Source organism: Achroia grisella, unplaced genomic scaffold (assembly GCF_030625045.1).
Source record: "Achroia grisella isolate CSIRO2021 unplaced genomic scaffold, CSIRO_AGI_Agris_v1 utg257, whole genome shotgun sequence".
NCBI lineage: Eukaryota > Metazoa > Arthropoda > Insecta > Lepidoptera > Pyralidae > Achroia > Achroia grisella.
In genome coordinates, this window is record NW_026712747.1 from 630,477 (window position 1) to 654,204 (window position 23,728).

The following is a 23,728-nucleotide window of genomic DNA, read 5'->3' on the forward strand; positions in this document are numbered from 1 at the left end:
CAGTGCGAGGAATCGAACCCGCGACCATCGCAAGTAAAGCGAAAATAAACCGCTACACCACCGAGGTTAAGTGTTATTTGTTGTGTTTTACTAGTACCACGCTTTGTCTTCACTCGAGTTCGCATAACTTTATTATCTACAGCTATATATTTACAACCTATGCTGTAAATAATATAATTGACGTAGTGTAGTAACTTGAAGCAGTCATCATTCACTATAAAGTTCAAACTTGTGGCGGCGTGGTGGGCCGGGTCATTGGGCTCCCTAAAATATGGTCGAGCATAGTGATTGCTGGCTCATCCGTCATACTCGTGAAGTGCTGCTTGTAGGGACTGGTCTGCTCTTATCACATACGACTGATTTAATCTTATTGTATATTTATATTTAATTAGTGCTGGCTGGTAGTTTGTATTCACACGATTCGACTTGTAAATGTAAACTTACAAGGATTACTTAAAAGAGCAACACACAAGTTTCTTGCTCGTTCTTCTTGTGATGAGATAGCTTTCCGAACGAGCGGTAGATAAAAAAAAATTGTTATGACTATTTGAATAAAAAAGTGCTTAAATTAAGTTTATTTGAATAAATGATTTTCTATTCTATTCTATTCTATTTATCCTCCGCTGATACCCCGGCCAGCGTAAACCGTTAGATACAACATACCATAAACATCCATTAAAAAAAATAGTGACTCTAACAATACTGTTAGATTACGAATCCTTATAAAGTAATATATAAAATACAGAGTGGACTGTATTTATAGAAAAGAAAATAATTAATGGAAAAGGAAGTAGAAATACGATTTCGACCTGGAAGAAGGTCTTCCATACTCCGAACACCCCAAAGTAAGCAATGTAACACCAAACTTACTCACCTTTGCTCAGGAACGTCCCGATGTGTAGTACTGTTTAGTGGCCACGTAGTCTATAGTGTATATTAAAAAAAAAAACAATTATATTGTGTTATATAAATCATTAATAAAATAAAACAAGATGTTTTATATAGATAAAAATACGGAGCGTCCTTTTAATTCCAGTTCTTATTTTCAATTGTTTTTTTTTATTCTTTTTTCGAAATTTAGTGGTTCGAAATTTTATATGTGGCCAGTATTACTGAGCGCCCTTTGGTCCAGTAAACAAGCCGGTGATACAAGCTGCTTAGACTAAGGAGGTTCGGAGTACGGAACAAATACAGTATGAAATTAATTTAAAAGTAGTTGCATAACCCAACCATTTATGGAGATATAAATGGAACATGGTTCTGATAACACTCTGTCATTGGAATATTATGGCATCAGTGCTCTCGATAGATTTTTCTGCAATGTTACAAAAGCTTTGCGACGTGATGTAGCTTAAAATATCACTGTTGGAGCTCGTTATGTCTGCAGTCAGCATTGCTGTATTAGTGATGTGAATTATACCACTCGATAATTTTGTCTTGCATATTATAGTATCGATTTAAGGTAGATTTTTGTTTGTTATACGACTTTTTGTATATTATTTTATAGGTATAACACACTATCATCATTATATAGTATAAAATAAAGTCGCTGTCGCTGTCTGTCCCTATGTATGCGTAAATCTTTAAAACTACACAACGGATTTTGAAACGGTTTATTCTAATAGATAGAGTGATTCAGGAGGAACGTTTATATGTATAATATATGTACACCTGTGTGAAGCCTGTATTTCATACTAGCTGTACCCGCGAAATCGTCCGTGTGGAATATAACTTTATTTTTCTAAAATAAAAGTAGCTTAAGTTACTCCATATTACATCAGCTACCTGCCAATATAAGTCCCGTCAAAATTGGTCCAGCCATTTTAGAGATTAACCGGAACAAATAGACAGACAGGCAGACAGACAAAAATTGTAAAAAATTATATTTTAGTGTATGTACCATATTTATATTCATATGCATGTGGTAAGAAACGGATATTTCAATATTACAAACAGACACTCCAATTTTATTTATATGTATAGATAATATAGTGAATATATATACTATATTATGCGATACCATTATAACTGTTATCTACTTATTCTTCTTGTGATGACACTTTCCGATTGACTAATCAAAAGTGCTTCAATGTAAGTTTATTTGAATAAATGATTTTATTCAATATAAAATTGGAGTATCTCCAATTTTATTTATATGTATAGATATAACCGCATGGATACGATTGAAATCTATCGATTAATAAACGTTTTATCGAATTAATTCCATCACTACAGTGCTCTATCGTCTTATTGACATCTTGTTCGCGGCGTCGAATCTTCAGTATGATATTGTGAAGTGAGTAATACGATGTAATAAAATAATAAACTACAGTTACGTATACCAGCAACTAACTAACATTGAATAACATACAAAAGGAGTCGAAGGTATTCTTTTATATAAAATTACTAGCTCTGTCTAGGTGTTTCATATATGTGTATTTACAAAAAGAAGTGTTTAAGTATTTCTATCAGTAGTTTAGTACCTATGTTATAAACTTTAATTTGTAACTGGATGACGCTGTGTTAATTGTCCTGGGTTTTTATTATTATTATTATTCAACCGTCAGGTTTTACTTTCACAATTTTTTTCGCCCCGGCTCCGCACGGGTGTACATGTATTATATATATAAGTTGTCATTTGCGTTTTGTTATTCCAAGTCTGATTCTTTTTTGTTATACCACGTTTTATAGTGACTGACGTTTCATGTCAAGTCACACGGGAATGCTGTCGAACGGGATAAAAAGTATCCTATGTCCTTCTCCTGGCTCTAAACTACCTCCCTGCCAATTTTCAGCTAAATCGGTACAGCCGTTCTTGAGTTATAAGTGGAGTAACTAACATGACTTTCTTTTATATATATAGATAGATAGATTACATATGAAATTGATATTGTCGTACTGGCCACTTTGATCTCAAATATCTCCTCTTTGGTTCATCATCATCGTCATCATCTCAGCCCGGAACGGACGGACGGACGGACGTCCATTGCTGAACAAGGCTCTAATATATTATTATTATGTATAGATTCATTAAAATAACCTCTTAATGTTCTTTTAAAGAACCCATCAAAGGGTCTTTGGGCTCCCTAAAATATGGTCGAGCGCAATGATGGCTGGCTTATCCGTCATACTCGTGAACGCACTTGTTCGTTACGCACTTATTGTTTATTTATATTTGAGCCTAAATGTTGTTGTGTTGCTGTGCTGGTTGGTAGTTTGTATTCACATGTCTCGACTAGTAAAATGTAAACTTGAATTAATTGTTTAAAAGAGCAACACACAAGTTTCTTGTTTATTCTTCTTGTGATGAGACAGCTTTCCGAAATGTGGTAGATTAAAAAAAATTGTTGACTATTCAAAAGTGCTTAAATTTATTTGAACAAATGATTTTCCATTCTATTCTATACTATTAAAATAACCTCTTAACGCTCTTTTAAAGAACCCCAATTCACAGACTCGTAATTTGATTTTACGGCCTCCTCAATACAAGCAAATCTTGGAATTAAACAAAAAGAGATGTAACAAAGAGCAATAAAACGTCTGTAATGATATTATTTCCTGTTATTTCGACATTTCTAAGCGATGCGTACCGTAATGGGGACATACGTAAATGTATGGCGGCGGGGGACAAATGTTGGGTCAACTTAGCCGTTACGGGCCCTACTCGGGGAAATAAATGGCTTTCCGCTTACAGCAATGATTTTAGACTACCCTGGCTGCCTCTGTCCGTTATTAGAACTGTTTGGTAGTTTGTATTCACATGTTTCGACTTGTAAAATGTGGACTGGAAAGGACTATTTAAAAGAGCAACACACAAGTTTCTTGCTCGTTCTTCTTGTGATGAGATGTTATTAATTGTTTAACCTATTGGTTGTATATTTGATATTTTTTATATTTGACTACTTACTTGAATTAGTGCTAATTGATAGTTTGTATTCATACAAAGTGGGAATAAAATTATTTAAAAGAGCAACACGCAAAAGTCTTGCTCTTTCTTGTGATGAGACATCTTTCCGAATGCGCGGTAGATTAAAAAAAAATTGTTATTACTATTCAAAAGTGTTTAAATTAAGTTTATTTGATGATGATTATATTTCCAAAAAATGCGCGTTTCGACTTATAAATGTAAACTTAGATTAAACAAAACATTGATTAAAAAAAAATGTTATTACTATTCAAAAGTGTTTAAATTAAGTTTATTTGAATAAATGACTTTCTATTCTATTCTATTACATCGTGATGTACTGTTCCATAAAATTATCTACGTATTTCATAGAGTTGTAATTATTAGGAAAATAATATCATTTATTTTATATAATAATAATTTAATATCAATAATTTCACTATCTACCGTATAAATAAAATATTTTTTCGCTATGGTTTATTTTAGATATGTGTAAAACTAGATTTAGAAAAACAATGTAGAGATAAACTAACAGCACTATTAATAAATAAGAGATTTTGATATCTATACATGTATACATATAAATAAAATTGGAATGTCTGTTTGTAATATTGAAATAACCGTTTTTACTACATGCATATGAATATAAATACGGTACATACACCGAAATAACATTTTTAACAAGTTTTTGTTTTTGTTCCGGCTAATATCTGAAATGGCTGAACCGATTTTGACGGGACGTTTATTGGTTACTTTTATTTTAGAAAAATAAAGTTATATTCCACGCGAACAAAGTCGCGAGTACAGCTACAACAGATTTGAAACACGATTTCAAATCAAAATAAATAACAAACTTCAAATTCAAATTCAAAAATCATTCATTCATGTAGGACATTTTAGCCGCTTATGAACGTCAAGTTTTTACATTATAATTTTATTTTACCCTACCGTCCAGTTCGGTATATAGATCCAATTGAGAAGAACTGGCAAGAATTACTTTTTTTTTTAAAAGCCAGTTTATTTACAATGTATATTTATATAGGTGTCTATGTCTGACATTAAATGAAAATTCAGTGCATGAACAACTATAGCCATGCACGCTCGTCATTCAAGTAATCGTTTAGTGAGTAATAGGCTTCGCTTACTTACTTATAAAAGAAAAGGTACTTCGGTTCAAATATGGTTTAAAGCATTATATACAACAGATATTCAAAAGAGATATTATACGGCAAAATTAAGTACGACTATAAAAATTATGGAAGGGGAGAGTGCTGGCGGGGCGAGCAGGTTTGGTACCATTATAAGTAATTTATCACCGGAGCAGCAGTCGGCGATCGACTCAACTTTAGGGTCCGCAGTAAGCAACACGTGCAACATCCACAATTTCAAATTTAGTTTATTAAATATTATATATTAAGTTAGTTTTGAGGTTATAATAATATATTTATCAAAGTAAATGATAATATATTTATACATATAGGACTGACAGCCTCGGTGGTCTAGTGGTTTAATATACTGCCTTCCTTACGATGGTCGCGGGTTCGATTCCTCGGCACAAACATTTGTATTCATGGGTATGATTGTTTGTGTCGGTCTGGGTGTTTTCTATTTATGTATAAATTTTGAAAAAAAATTATCTCTGTATTTGTATCAGTTATCTAACTCATAACACAAGCTTTAGCTATCAGAACTTGGGTCTAAATGGCGCTATATGAATTGTCCTGAGACCATTATTTATTATTTATTACAGACTCTTTCTTCGTCTGTAGGTCCCATCTCCTATCGGAGGAGGTATCTGTACTTTGTCCAGGGCGGTTCTGAAGAGGGACCTGGTGCTCATCCTAAACCACTATCAGAGGGGGGAAAGGGATTGTTAGTAATGTGGATTGATAACCCCATTGCTAGCAATGTACCGTGTCAGGTCGACCTCCACGCGGTTCCCCCTGGTAACCATCGTGTTAAATTCCTGGTGAATTTGTCACGATGGGCTAACTGACCTGACATCATGCTCGTCTTATCATCCTCCACTGGTGCCCCGCCAGCGTAAACCGTTAGCGCAGGCGGGTGCACCATTCCATTATCATCCACAAAAAAAAAACCACTATCAGAGTTTTTTAACCAAGAAGTACGGCCTCTGCCTGGTCTTCGGCAACCCTTTTTTTCCCTCTATGATTAATTTCAGAAGACTATATTTTCATTCCGCATTATGTGACTCAGATACAGCAGTATAAGATACACAGACTCTTATGATATGTCAAATCTACCGTCAATTCGCAGTGCAAACCTGTATTACAGAATTCCGCCCCCATACTCGGCTCATGAGTTGAGACAGTTTACAACGTTTGAGAAGAATTAAGAAATAGAAATAATCAATATTCAAATAAACTTAATATAAGCACTTTTGAATAGTCATACTTTTTTTTATTCTACCACTCATCTCATTCGGAACGCAGTCTCATCACAAAAAGAGAGCAAATAATTTATGTATCACTCTTTTAAATAAATGTTGCTTTAAGTAGATTTACATTCAATCATATAACATTGTCAATTTTAAGTTAGATATTTTCTACAAAGACATTGAATGACGCGTGAATGACGTGTGAATGACGTGTGAATGACGTATGAATGTCGTATGATTCTGTTCAGGTATATAGTCGATGGTTACCCCTTACCATCAACTTACCACTTGCCATAAACGTATTTGTCATCCTTACATAAACAAATAACATTGAAGAGGTGCTAAAGTCACTTTAATTTCACCTTACATTTCTATAAATTTTGGTCAAATTCTTGAAATAATACATTTTCAATACCGATAACGGTTTCTCTGGTTTAGCGGTTAAGTCCAATGGACTACTTTATGATAATTGCGGGTTTGATCCCCCGCACAATACAAACATTTGTATTCATGACTATGTCTCTATTGATCTGGACAATATATATGTTAGGTCAATGTTTAAATCTATTGAGATACTTCTATTAGTTGATTAGTTTTGATAATACAAAGTCGTTTCAGTTTAGAATAAGGTGCCATATGTGATTTAAAATGATAGGAGAATATTTGAAATTCAATCTATATCTTATATATAAAATTTTCGTGTCACAGTTTTCGTTCCCATACTCCTCCGAGACGGCTTGACCAATTCTCATGAAATTTTGTGAGCGTATTGAGTAGGTCTGAGAATCGGCCAACATCTATTTTTCATCCCACTAAATTTTAGTAGTTCAATAAATTTTTTTTTTATTTTAAGGCAAAACAACGTTTGCCGGAACAGCTAGTATATATATAAATATATATTTGCTGTTCATTAGTCTCGTTTAAACTCGAGAAAGCCTAAACCGATTTGGCTGATTTTAGTCTTGAAATATACGTGGAAGTCCAGGGAAGATTTAAACGGTGATAAAATATGGAGAAATTGGATGGAGAATAGTAAAAACAACAATATTATTTTCCTGTCGAACTAAATTTCTGTACGCACCCTGCGTTCAGAATTTATTGCGTAACTAAACTTCAAAATTCTTTTAATTATGAGGCGAAACAGAGATTGCGGGATCAGCTAGTAATTCTATATTTTTTTTATAGAAATAGAAATAGAAATAGAAATAGAAATAATCTTTATTCAAATAAACTCATTACAAGCACTTTTGAATAGTCATATTTTGATTCTACCACTCATTCGGAATGCAGATTCATCACAAGAAGAATGAGCAAGAAACTTGTGTGTTGCTCTTTTTAATAGATGTTTTTTTTTATATAAATAATTACAGTATAACAAGTAAGAGGCATGCGATAATCAACATAGAAGTCGCTACGCACTCATTATTAATGTAATCAGATAATATTGTCAGTGCTATAGATTTAAAGTTTTTCTATAAAAACATTATTATCGTTAACGAATTCTTCAATTTTATAGTAAGCTTTTTTGCAAAGGAACTGTTTTATTTGACATTTAAATCTTTTTTCTGGCAGATTTATAACAGACTCTGGTATTTTATTGTAAAACCTTACGCAATTGCCATAAAACGAATTACTAACTTTAGCCAAACGACATTTAGGTAAAATCAGTTTGTTATTGTTACGTAAGCTTTTATTAGTGCAATCACTAACTCTTTTGAAACTGTCTATATTCCTTCTGGCATACATGATATTTTCATAAATGTATTGAGAAGCAACGGTGAGGATATTTGATTCCTTAAAACACTCTCGCAATGACTCCCTGGAACCCATACCATAAATGGAGCGAATGGCCCTCTTTTGTAAAGTAAATATTGTATTTATATCAGCTGCTTTGCCCCATAACAAAATACCATACGACATAATGCTATGGAAATAGCTAAAATAGACAAGTTTAGCCGTTGCCACGTCTGTTAATTGTCTAATTCTTCTTACCGCGTAAGCGGCAGAACTAAGTCGACTCGCCAATTTAGTAATATGAGCACCCCATTGCAACTTGGAATCTAATGTGATACCTAGAAATACAGTATCGTCAACAAAATTAATAGATTTATTGTCCAATACGATTTTTGAATCTACCGGCCTTACATTGGGAGAGTAAATTTGATACATTTAGTTTTATTTGCATTTAGTAGCATATTATTTGCCGTAAACCATTTTAAAACATAAGAGAGAGAACCGTTTACTTCGTCCATATCATCAATATGTCGATTGACTTTGAATACTAATGAAGTATCATCAGCAAACAGAACTATGTCAGCTATCTATATATATATACTGACGCGTAGTTCAGTTATGATGGAATTTCCTAACGATATTTTACATACATACTAAAAATCACATTCATAATTTTATAAATATATTTTTATACTACTATGGTAATGTGGGGTGCGCCTGGTGTTTTGGTACAATACACTTATTTATTAATTAACAGAAGGAGGTCAACAATATGGAAAAATTAAAAGTCCAGAATGATATGGTTTAAACACGGGCGAGTAAGCTGATGTAGAGAACAAGGAGCTTATTATGGAAAGACGTGAGTTTCTCGTAACCTTTGAAACAGACTAACTTACTAGTCGTTGCAGTCGCATTGTTTACATTTGAAATTTGTACGTATAATTAGTAAAAATCACGGGATCTTACCACGTGTTATATTTATTTGCTGAGTTCCCGATATTTCGGTAGTATTTCAACCACCATGATCACGGGTAAACGGATTTGAAATTTGATTTGTTTACATTAATCTGCGTCGGCCGGCGGGACTCCAGCGCAATGCAATGCGCTAGAGAGCTATGCTATAAAATATATTATTGCTATTAAAAGTATTTTATATAGTGTATATATATATATATATATATATATATATATATATATATATATATATATATATATGTGTATGTTTAATACTATATTATTAATTAATTTAATACTATTATTATTAGTATAAGTATGCCACAGTAGCAAACAAGCGTATGGCACATCTGATGGTAAATGGTTACCGTGGCGTATGAACGCCTGAAACCTTAATATACTCTACTTGAACCTCCATGAAATAGAAATAGAAATAATCTTTATTCAAATAAACTTAATATACACTTTTGAATAGTCAAGTTTTTTTATTCTACCGCTTATTCGGAATGCAGATTCATCACAAGAAGAATAAGCAAGAAACTTGTGTGTTGCTCTTTTAAATAAATATTGATCTACTTATATTTAATTAACAACAAGGATTAGGCATGCGACAACCGCTACGCACTTAATCTCTGTTCAATCAGATAACATTGTCAGCGATCTGTTTAATTTTAAGTTAGATATTTTCTACAAAATCATTATTATTATTTATAAATTCTTCAATTTTATAATAAGCTTTTTTACAAAGAAAATATTTTATTACACATTACACATTAGATTTTTTTTTCTGGCAAATTAAGTACAGACTCTGGGAGTGCTGTAGTTTCTTAACAAAACCTCGGCAAGTAGTTTATTCCACAATGTAAGTGTACGCGGGAGGAAGTGTGTGAATACACATTTAAAAGTTATAATATTTATAACTAGCTGTACCCGCGACTTTGTCCGCGTGGAATATAACATTATTTTTATAAAATAAAAGTAGCCTAAATTACTCCTCATTACATCAGCTACCTGCCAAAAAAGTCAGATCAAAATCGGTCCAGCCTTTTCAGAGATTAGCCGGAACAAACAGACAGACAGATAAAAATTGTAAGAAATATTATTTTGGTGTATGTACCGTATTTATATTCATATGCATGTAGTAAAAAACGGTTATTTCAATATTACAAACAGACACTCCAATTTTATTTATATGTATAGATTATTTTTAATACGATAATAATTTTATTTTATATTCTATTATATTATTTTCTATTCTATTCTATTCTATAATTACTAACGTAGATAAGGTTGTCAAAGGCAAGACCTAGCTATAGTCATTGTGAGCTCATGAAATACCCACATTCCGATAGACGCATTTGGATCCAAACCCGCAGGGCGCCTCACTTCTTTTAGAATAATTTCGGTATGTTAACTATATTACCATCACTGGAGAGTCAGTCAGTAATATTAGTGGTCACAGTGTTCTCGACAAATTTGAATAAAGTCCGATTAAAAATGTATTTTAAATTGTACCGTTCATAAATATTAAAATGATATGCTCAATTTATTCTTTAAATGGCTTTTTTATTCAGGATGTACATTGTTATTACATTTGTTGTGGTCGCAGGAATGTGGTCGCCCCGGACATTATAATAAATTTTAGTATTTTGTAAAATTATTATATGTAGCTACTAGCCGCGGCTTCGCCCGGGTGTACCTGTATTATACATATAAACCTTCCTCTTGAATCACTCTAAAAACCGCTTCAAAATCTATTGCGTAGTTTTAAAGATTTAAGCATAGATAGGGACGGACAGACTGCGACTGCGATTTCATTTTATACTATGTAACTAGCTCCTGTCGCCCGGGTGTACATATATTATATGTATATATGTACATATAAACTATCCTCTTGAATCACTATATCTATTAAAAAAACCGTTGCGTAGTTTTAAAGATTTAAGCATACATAGGGACAGACAACGACAGCGACTTTATTTTACACTGTGTAATGACTAGCTAGTACTAGCTACTCGCCCGGCTTCGCCCGGGTGTACATGTATTATACATATAAATCTTACTGTAGAATCACTGTATCATGTATCATGTGTACAATGTGTAAAAATACGCTTGATTTTTAAGTGTTTTTTTAATAGATAGAGTTGCGTAGTTTTAAAGATTTAAGCATACATAGGGACAGATAGCGACAACGTCTTTCTGTTATACTATATAGTTATGAACTAGAAACTGAAGCTTGACCGGATGGTAAGTGGCAACTGTAGCCTATATAATTGATTTTAAACACTATTTTATTATTTATTTATAACACATTATTGCACTAACTTAGAAGAGCATGATTTTTTTAAAATATCTATATACATAAAAATAAAATTGGAGTGTTTGTTATATTGAAATAACCGCTTTTTACTACATGCATATGAATTTAAATACGGTACATACACCAAAATATCATTTTTAGAGTGTCATAGTGGAGGACCGCCATTCATCCAGATGATCAGGATGGTATTTTAGTTTCTGGCCGATTAATTTTTGGTTTATTAATTAATGATTAATTTTTGGTTTATTAATTAATGATTAATTTTTGATTTATTAATTAATGATTAATTTTTGATTTATTAATTAATTATTAATTTTGTTTTGTTAATTAATGATTAATTTTTGGTTTATTAATTAATGATTAATTTTTGATTTATTCATTAATGATTATTTTTTGATTTATTGACCGATTAATTAATCCGAATAATATAAAGGATTTGTTTAGGTTTTTAATGTAAATGTTTTGAATATAGCTGATGAAATATCTTCAAGGCAACCTTTGGATAGAGGAGAAAAGACAAAAGGTAGGTAGCGCTAGAATTGAATAGAATAGAAAATTATTCATTCAAATAAACTTAATTTAAGCACTTTTGAATAGTCAGCAACTTTTGTTTAAACCTACCGCTTATTAGGAAAGCTGTCTCATCACAAGAAGAAAAAACAAGAAACTTGTGTGTTGCTGTTTTAAATAATCCTTGTAAGTTCACATTTTACAAGTCGAAACGTGTGAATATAAACTACCAACCAGCACTAATTTATTTAGGCTCAAATATAAATAAACAATAAGATTAAATCAGTCGTAGTGATAAGAGCAGACCAGTCCCTACAAGCAGCACTCGTTCACGAGTATGACGGATATAATAGAATTATATTAAATCACATTAATAACTAAAATTTACGAGTTCATTTTTATATGGAATGTCTATATATCCTGAATCACTGCAATGCAACTATTTGAAAAATTATTTCGACCATTGAAAAATATATCGTTTCACATGAAAATAGGGTATATAATTCAAGCCGAGCAAATTCGGAGTGGTCCACTAGTAATTAAAATATTTTAATATAACCGTACCATCGTAACATAAATTTAACAAGTGCCGAATCATTATTAGTCCTTACTGCGTTGCAATACAGTCGATATTGCCTCATATACTTAGACTCTCAATGCACATTGGACGTCGTAAAAATTATGATAAATTGAGGGTGAAGTTGAAAGTCAATTTAACTGTATTTTTTCGTTTTATACCGCTTTATAATAGTAGGGTTGGGATTAATTTTTAATCTACATGACTATGTTTGTCTGTCACCTAACTTCTCCTAAACGGCTGGACCGATTTGGATGAAAAATTATGTATGTATATGTATAATTTGAAAATACAATCGAAGCAGGTAGGTAGCGCTGTTTTTCTAGGCAGACATTTCACAACGTCATTAGTAGCTCTGCCAGTATTACTATAAATAATGAGTATAACATAATCATAGGCACTGGTCTAGATGTTAACTAAGTCTAGTAAGTCTAGTAACTTACATTCCAATGGTCGTAAGTTCGAATATGGCTTCATAAAATTTTATGTCAGCCGGATTAATTTGTTAACTGTGTTTCTATTACCGGCACCTCAGTATAAAATATAAATTATCACAAGTTTTTATTTCAGTCGATTTGAACTCACAACCTTTTATCAATTACCTTAAATAACAAATGTTCATGCTAATATTTGTTCATACATGGGACTTTCGTTTAATGTTAGACATAGACACCTATATACATAAGTAAAAAGTAAAAAAAAATGCCGTTAAAAAAAAACCAATTCACTTTGAATATTTAATTGAATTAGTGCTAATTGGTAGTTTGTATTCACATACTTCAACTTATAAATATAAAGTAAGAATAAAATTATTTAAAAGAGCAACACGCAAGTTTCTTGCTCGTTCCTCTTGTGATGAGACAGATTTCCGAATGAGCGGTAGATTAAAAAAAATGTGACGACTATTCAAAAGTGCGTCAATGTAAGTTTATTTGAATAAACGATTTTCTATTCTATTCTATTCTAGTTGATTTTTTGCCAGTTCTTCTCAATTGAATCTATATACTGAACTGGACGGTAAGGAAAAAAACTATTAATACAAAATACTTGATGTTCATAAGCGACTAGAAAGTTCTACATGAATCAATGATTTCTGAAATAAAATTATTTGATTTTAGTCTAAATCGAGATAGTAAACTGTACCACTATATGTTATTTTATATCACGTAAACATAAAAATATATAGGAAAAGTCTGACCTATATTAAAATGTATAAATATAAATAAATGCCATAGAAATGATATTTTATTACGGAGCAAGGCAAAAACCGTTGGCACACGTGCCGTATTGTTATGTTCCGCTTCCGGTATCCAGGTTGAATATCTGCGCATAGACATTTCTGTGCGTATTACATACAAAGAGAATAAATTGCGTTGTATTTACTATACGTTATACTAGCTGTTGCCCACGGATTCGTATGGTTTTGGATAAAAAATAATCTAATCATCCTTGACGTAAACTCTAATACATTTATGAAAATATCATGTATGCCAGGAAGAATATAGACAGTTTCAAAAGAGTTAGTGATTGCACCAATAAAAGCTTATGTAACAATAACAAACTGATTTTACCTAAATGTCGTTTGGCTAAAGTTAGTAATTCGTTTTATGGCAATTGCGTAAGGTTTTACAAAAAATATCAGAGTCTGTTATAAATCTGCCTGAAAAAACATTTAAATGTCAAATAAAACAGTTCCTTTGCAAAAAAGCTTACTATAAAATTGAAGAATTCGTTAACGATAATAATGTTTTTATAGAAGAACTTTAAATCCATAGCACTGACAATATTATCTGATTACACTAATAATGAGTGCGTAGCGACTTCTATGTTGATTATCCCATGCCTCTTACTTGTTATACTGTAATCATTTATATAAAAAACATCTATTAAAAAGAGCAACACATAAGTTTCTTGCTCATTCTTCTTGTGATGAATCTGCATTCCGAATGAGTGGTAGAATCAAAATATGACTATTCAAAAGTGCTTGTAATGAGTTTATTTGAATAAAGATTATTTCTATTTCTATTTCACGTCAAATTTTATGAAGACTCGTTCAGCTATCTCTCTCTCTCTCGGTCTGTCTATTCGTTTTACAACTAATAAAACGAATAGACAGACCAATAAATTTAAAATGTGACACAGTTTCATATATAAACTAGCTGACCTAGTCATCATTAAAATCGCTATTAAAAAATTTCATGCGAGAAGGGTGAAAATTTAGGGATGTATGTATTTTTCAATCCTAAATAATAATAAAATGAAAATAAAATATATAATATAAATATATACATAAATATATAATATAAATACATAAAATAATATAATACGAAAAAATAAAAAAAATATAATGTTAGGAGTAGACAACCCTTATCACTTAGGGGTATGAAAAATAGAAAGTAGCTAATTCTCAGACTTACTGAATATGCAAATAAAATTTCATAAAAATTGGTCAAGCCGATTCAGAGGAGTATAGTAACTAACATTATGAGAATTTTATATATAAGATAAATATCAGGAATTACAGTCAGAAAACTACTCTAGTATTTTTAAACTTCAAATTTACAGTCCTGACTGTCTCTCTGGTGATAGATACATTGATAACAAACTAATCATCAACCAACAGCGCATAAACATGACTCAATTCATTACAAATTTTCAAAACAATTCTAAACAACTATTTTCGGGAATAAAGTCAAGCAAAGCAGATTGTAAAGCGGTTTTTCTAATTTGCCTTCATGACAATGACAAATGGATTTCCGAAGCTCGAAGCTGGGACCTTTCTTTGTTTACTCTGCAATGGACAGCAGATATCTGTTCTTACATACTACTTCCACGTTCCGCCACAGATTACTAACTTCCAACAGCTCAATTAACTTTCCTTGCAGTAGTCTAATAAAACTCTACGTGCATGGATATTCTGTGGTGCGTTTGACGTTTGGGTGGGTGTAATCTGTAAGGGTCTTTTTGTTTAGGTGCTAATGTTCCGCCGGTGACGCGGGTCGGCTACCTACTGTAAATATACTTAATGGAGACAAGAGAAAATGCAGGGGAAACTGTTGGGACGGTTTTATGAACTTGCCCCGTGATGTCTTTCTCAATTTTGAGTTCATCTTAAGCTTTATATGTTGATTGTTTTCCCTTTAGAAATAGAAATAGAAATAATCTTTATTCAAATAAACTTAATATAAGCATTTTTGAATAGTCAAGTTTTTTTATTCTACCGCTTATTCGATGCAGATTCATCACAAGAAGAATAAGCAAGAAACTTGTGTGTTGCTCTTTTATAAAAATATTGATTTACGTATATTTAATTAACAGCAAGGATTAGGCATGCGACAATCAACATAGAAACCGCTACGCACTTAATCTCTGTTCAATCAGATAACATTGTCAGCGCTATGAATTTTAAGTTAGATATTTTCTAGAAAAAAATTATTTATAAATTCTTCAATTTTATAATAAGCTTTTTTACAAAGAAAATATTTTATAACACATTTGAATTTTTTTTCTGGCAAATTGAGTACAGACTCTGGCGGTCTTATTACAAAAAATCTGTTAAAACTCGGACGAAACGTGGTCTAAATGGTCGTGGTTTAAACCATTCCTAAAGTTAATACTTGGAATAAACCTAACATTATTACGAATCCAGATCTAACAGAGGACTACTTAGTACTACAGTTAAATCGTTCATTATGTATTCCATACAGAAATCAGTCACTCATGTCTGTCACCGTACAATTACGTTCCATTTTACCAGAAAACTGAAAAGATCAAAAATAATATTAGTTCAAAGAAAAATGTATAAACTAAAAATAAATTTATTTCTATTTATCTATGTCTTCATTATAACTATTTCATTAATATATAATATTTATTAATGTACTATTAGGCTGAAAATCAGTTTTAAATTATTAGTAGGAGTCCTATACGGAGAAAAGGAACGGCGAGATATTTTTATTGGATCGTTCGAATGATGACTATTTCAAAGTCAAATGAGTGAAAAAATAACAATTAACGTCTTTTATATGTTTTTATTGTCGTAAAATTTGCTTTAAATATTTTTAGTTAATATATTTTTAATTTAGTTAAAATATTTTTCCATAAACTACAACTAACAATAGAATTTTTAAAATGGAGTTTGTATTTTTGCATTTAGACCATTGTTAAACTAGGGGCATCGCAGGTCTAACTTTAGACCATAGACGAATCACGATTTAGAGATAAACTTCATTTTGTAATAAGGAATACATTGGTGAATGGTTTATTACCAGTGCTAAACCAGATTTATCTTTTTGTAATAAGGCCGTGGGAGTTTATTGTAAAACCGTACGCAATTTCATAAAACGAATTACTAACTTTCGTCAAACGGCACTTAGGTAAAACTAGTTTGTTGACATTACGTAAGCTTTTATTAGTGTAATCGCCTACTATTTTGAAACTGTTAAATATTTTTCCTGGCATACATAATATTTTCGTAGATGTATTGAGAAGCAACGGTGAGGATATTTGATTCTTTAAAACATTCATGCAAAGACTCCCTGGAACCCATACCGTAAATGGAGCAGATGGTCCTCTTTTGCAAAATAAGTACTGTATTTATATCAGCTACTTTGCCCCATTATAAAATACCGTATGACATAATGCTATAAAAATAGCTAAAATAAACGAGTTTAGCTGTTGCCACGTTATCATTATCATTACATAGTATGAAACAAAGTCGCTGTCTGTTCCTATATACATGTATGTGTCAGATAGCTGATGTAATAAGTAAGCTACTTTTATTTCAGAAAAACAAAGTTTAGTTCCACGCGGACGAAGTCGCTGGTACAGCTAGTATATATATAATTGCAAAATTTACCTCATTTCAATCGCTGGCACTCATTATAATTACAGCAATAGTATTAATATTAAAATAATACATGAACAAATATTTCAATTTTAATATATATATATCTTATATATAAAATTCTCGTGTCACAGTTTTCGTTCCCATACTCCTCCGAAACGGCTTGACCGATTCTTATAAAATTTTGTGAGCGTATTGAGTAGGTCTGAGAATCGGCCAACATCTACTTTTCATTCCCCTAAATGTTAGGGGTAGTCCACCCCTAAATTTTATTTTTTATTTTTGGCAAAACAACATTTGCCTGGACAGCTAGTATATATATATTAATAGAGGTAGAGAATGCCATATGACATTAAATTCGCATCTCAACATACACATGTTCACTAAAATGTCCAGACTTGTGGCGGGGCGTGGTGGGTCGGGTCATTGGGCTCCCTAAAATATGGTCGAGCGCAGTGATGGCTGGCTCATCCGTCATACTCGTAAACGGGTGCTGCTTATAGGGACTGGGCTGCTCTAATCACTATGACTGATTCCTCTTATTAATTGTTTAACCAGTTGTTCTGTATTTAATATTTTTTCTATTTGATTATTTAATTGAATTATTGCTAATAGGTAGTTTGTATTCACACACTTAAATTTAAATTGTAAAGAAAGAATAAAATTATTTAAAAGAGCAACACGCAAGTTTCTTGCTCGTTCTTCTTATGATGAGACAGCTTTCCGAATGAGCGGTAGATTAAAAAAAATGTGATGACTACTCAAAAGTGCTTCAATGTAAGTTTATTTGAATAAATTATTTTATATTCTATGCTTATAGACTCTTTAAAGTGCATTAAAGATTAAAATCAAATTCAACAAGTGAATGCTTCCAAGCAATGACCTTTAAATAAATTTATACCCTTACAGGTATCTCTGATAGCGGCATCACTAAAGGATAGCCAGGATCGGTCCATCAACATGTAACAAAACATTAGATAAAGACGGATTCAAACTGGTGATCTTTTATATCGTGTGCAGGACTGTAACTGTATAACTGAAATGGATAATGTGGTATATTATATAGAATAGATTATGATAGAAGAGTTGAACAATATCACAAACTACATCAAACTAGTCTAGATAAAAAAAAATCAGTAATTTATCATTTCTTTAGTCATGTAGGTCTATTATAGACTCTTATGATATGTCAAATCTACCATCAGTTCGGAATGAATATATAGTTTTTCAATATTTGCATTCAATCACAAAGGATAATATTTTTTTGGTTTTTTCTCAAGACAGTGTGAACACAGCCTGTGGTGGTAAGTTGGGGGTGTAGTGTATTATCTTGATAGATTATTACCGAAATGGGGACAGCAATGATGCCCCCGGGAGCCCGGGTCACACTTGACGTCAATCATTCCGAACTGACGGTAGATTTGACACATCATAAGAGTCTGTAATAGACCTACGTGAATAAAGATATTTTGAATATAGTACCAATTTTAGATTGTACTAGCTACTCGCCCCGGTTTGCCTGTGTGTATATGTTTTATACATATAAACCTTCCTCTTGAATCACTCTATTAAAAAAAAACTGGTTCAAAATCCGTTGCGTAGTTTTAAAGATTTAAGCATACATAGAGACAGACAGCGACAGCGACTCAACGTTTGTAGGGACATCTAATAATTCTAAATCTAAATATATATAACTCAAAGGTGACTGATATAGTGATCTATCAACGCACAGCCCAAACCAATGGACGGATCGGGCTGAAATGTGGCATGCAGGTAGATGTTATGACGTAGGCATCCGCTAAGAAAAGATTTTGAAAAATTCTACCCCCAAGGGGATAAAATAGAGTATGAAAGTTTGTATGAAACTTTGTCAATATTAAACCGATCGGGCTGAGACTTTGCATGCACAAACCTACTATGAGGTAGGCATCCCCTAGGAAAGGATTTTGATAAATTCCACCCCTAAGGGGATAAATTAACGCGAGCGAAGCCGAGGGCAAAAGCTAGTTCGTATATATTTTAGGTTTTTCAATATTTGCGCAAAGAATAATATTTTTCTTGTCTTTTCTCAAGGTAGTGTGAACACAGCCTGAGGTGGTGAGTTGGGGGTGTAGTGTATTACCTTGATAGATCATTACCGTAATTGGGGTCAGCAATGATGCCCCCGGGAGCCCGGGTCACACCTGACGTCGATCCTTATCTATTTAATGACCCGCAAATCGCCAAACACAGGTTCGTTTCATGATTTCGTTTAACTACATTACGTTTATTAGATACAGGTTTAGTATCGAGATAAAATAAAACCAATATGGTACATTCTATGTATATAGAATACTAGCTACTCGCCCCGACTTCGCACGGGTGTACATGTATTATATATATAAACCTTTCTCTTAAATCACTCTATCTATTAAAAAAACCGCTTCAAAATCCGTTGCGTAGTTTTAAAGATTTACGCATACATAGGGACAGACAGCGACAGCGACTTTATTTTATACTATGTAATAATGACTTCGAGATGAGAAGAACTGACAAGAGACACAGCGATTCTTGTCAATTCTTCTCATCTCGAAATCATTCCGAACTGACAGTAGATTTGACATATCATTAGAGTCTGTAATAGACCTACATGAATAAAGATATTTTGAATTTGAATAGGAAATATAGCAGTGTGCTACATCGCTAGACCATCTATACCTTCGAAGGGAAAAAATAATTCAGGCATGATTTTACAGTACTCCACTACATACCCACAAACAAACTATGACATTTATCTTGGAGCTTTAAAAATTTTAAGCTCGCAATATGAGAAATGGGACGCAATTCATCTTAGTAAAGCGCACCATCTTGTAAGCTTAACTTTTTGCATGTCTAGCTTTTCATAGCTACAGAACAAGTTTGAATCGCGAGTTTATTTAATATAGCTTTATTGGAATACAGTTTGTGTGTATTTAATGTATGTAATTTAATTTGTACTATATTACATTTCATGGATCTACTTGCGTCGAAGCATAGTGATAAGTTCCTCAATCAAGAGAGATCTATTGATTCCTCTTAAATAAATTAGTATTCAATAGCTTAGTATTTATTTGATGCTATTTTGTAATAATAAAATTATTTAAAAGAGCAACACGCAAGTTTCTTGCTCGTTCTTCTTGTGATAGCTTTCCGAACGAGCGGTAGATTAAAAAAAATGTAATGACTATTCAAAAGTGATTCAATGTAAGTTTAATAAATGTTTCGATAATAAAATATAGTAGATATATACAGAGTTTTATAGTAGATATATTTATAATATGCATAAATTTATACAAAATTAAATATTAGTGGAAATACAAAAGAAGGTGTACATATATATACGGTTATCTAATATACTACCCGCATAAATGATAACATTTATTGGTTGCTTACCGCGCATAGATGGCCTCAGCGGTACTGGGTTCACATGTACACAGATGTATCAGATCATCATGTACTAGATGTTGCATATTAGAGAGTTTATTTTTTTAATGTTTTTTATATTTTTTTTTTATATATTTATATTTTATTTATCTATTAATTATTTATGATATAAGAAAAACACTATATATATCTATAGCGACATATGAGATTACTAATAGTGGTTTATTATATAGTGTTTCAATAGTTTTTTAAATGTAGTTATTGATTGCGATTCTTTAATGTCTTTGGGGAGTTTATTATAAATCTGTGCGCCTTCACATACAATGGTTTTTCTGCCATAGTTAGTTCTCGGTGGCCTTAATATATTATCTACTGTTTTTTAGTGAAGCTCATGTGCGTATGTATGTCTTTTGTTAATATTTTTCGTATTAATAAACTAGTGTAATATTTGTATGTTAGTGAATTTGTTTCTCTATATATTTTTTTTGGGTAGATGTAAGGTAATTGTAATGAAAAAAGTACTTTTAACAGTATATTTTTGTATTTATTTTGTTAGAAATGATATATATTTATTAGTTTTGATAATAATATACACAGTTAGATCATCATGTACTAGATGTGGCATATTAGAGATGTTATTTTTTTAATGTTTTTTATTATTTTTTTTTAATATTAATTTTTATTTATATTTAGATATATTTATCAAAAAATAAATTTTTTAGAAAAAACTATATATATCTATAGCGATATGATTTTGGTTTATTATATAGTTTTCAATAGTTTTTATAATGTAGTTATTGATTGCTGGCTTCGCTGTTCACGAAATAATATTTTCTGCCATAGTTAATTTATCCCCTTACTGGGTGAAATTTATCAAAATCCATTCTTAGAGGATGCTTACGTCATAGTAGATTTATGCATGTAAAGTCTCAGCCCGATCGGTTTGAAATTGACAGAGTTTTATACAAACTTCATCCTCTATTTTATCCCCTTTGGGGGTTTTATTAATTTTAGAATTAATCAAAGGTTGTGTTTACAATTTTCCTTTCTTAGCGGATGGCTACGTCATAACATCTAGTAATATCCCTCACCAATGCTATATATATTATTAATATATATTGAATAAATTTCAGCCTGATCCGTCCAGTGGTTTGTTATCTTTTTAACTATCTGTCTGTGCGTTATGTGCAATTCCAGTAATTCCTATGCCTTTTCTATATTCACTATGTCAGTCACCTTTGGGTTATATATATTTAGATGCCAATTGTAGAGTACTTACATGAAGTGTATTACTATTTATTGTAAACGTATGACAAGTTTTATAAGGAAATACTAAATTCATTAAAACATTAATTAAATCTCTATAAATTCTTTTGTTTATATATATTTAGCGTCTATTATGCTTGTTTTGGTGGGTTAAGTTTTTTAGTTTTCTTTATTTTGCATTTGAAATACAGGATATTAAATTTTGTTCTTATTCATTAAAACATTAATTAAATTTGGAACAAAAAAGTAATTGAATATCGTCTCCTTTTATCAGTCGGTAAATAAATGTTATACAGCGTGTTAAAGAAGACCTTGACTAAAGTATTATTGCAGCGTTGTTCCAGATTTTTAAAGATAATCTGAAAAATCACAGCCTCTATGTAACCTCTATCTTACGGATTAAAATGTACTCTCCGTGTTTGTAATAAGGATTAAAATCGTTTGTACAGGTGGGAACGAGGGTGGTGTCTCCCTTAGTTTTCCCAAGGGATATTACACCTTTCGCCAGCGTCTATTGCTATCAGTACTACACGTTTGTACATGTATCTTCATTGGGGATTGTTAACAACATGGCCTCGGTGGTTTAGCGGTTAGCAGGCTGCCTTATTTCCAATGATCGCAGGTTCAATTCTTGCATATAAATATTTACATATATATATGTATAAATATATATTTATACTACCACGGTGGCAAACAAGCATACGGCTCATCTGATGGTAAATGGTTACCGTAACCTATGGACGCCTAAAACACCAGCGGTATTACGAGCGCGTTGCCGACCCTTAAGAAACCTTAATATACCCTTCTTGAAACCCCATGCTGTAGTCTCGTGGGAAAACCTCGGTATGAAGTTCATTCCACAACCTAAGTGTATGCGCGAGGAAGCTCCTCTGAAACCGCACTGTCCGAGGCCACTTAGGTTCCAGCGTGTGGGGATGAATTCCCTGTCGATGGCGAGCGGTGCGATGGTAAAAGGTAGCCGTAGGCATCATGTCGAACAATTCCTCAGAACACAGTCCGTTGTATATTCGGTAGAACACACAAAGCGAAGTGAAGTCTCGCCGCAAGCTAAGTGGCTCGATACCGCCAAAGAGCTCTACGATATATATTAAAGATGAAATTTTGTGTGCAAATTTAGCATATTTTTGTTTTAATATTTACTTAGCTGTGAAAAATACATACAACTTCATTATTAAATCAAGCCCTGTTTTTTATAGCTATATTAGTACTTAAATTAATTTTGATGATATAAGGTATATAATTTTTCCCATTGATATGGATAATGTAATAACATTAAAGAAACTTATTATAAATTTTGTAATGACATATTGTAAATTTAATATTGTAATGGGTGAAAACTGTGATCGGTACAGCCTATGCTGTAAATAATATAATTGAGGTAGTGGAGTAACCTGAAACAGTCAAGCTCGCTATAAAGTTTAAACCTGTGGCAGCGTGGTGGGTGGGGTCGATGTGCTCCCTCTAATATGGTTGAGTACAATGATGGTTGGCTCATACGTCATACTCGTGAACGGGTGCTGCTTGTGGGGACTGGTCTGTTCAAGTTGTGAACACTGATTTAATTTTTTGTTCTTTGCGATAGCACATGCTGGTGGTCAGTCTATTCTTCCAAATTTGAATTTTAATGACTGTATATTATTATAAACAAGGCATAAGACATATATTTCATATATATACATACATATATATACATATATTTCACAAATAATCAAATAAAAGAAAAATTGATTTTAAATATATATATAAAAAATGGAATATGTGTCAAAGAAGGTGCGTCGTGCGCACATATAATTTTT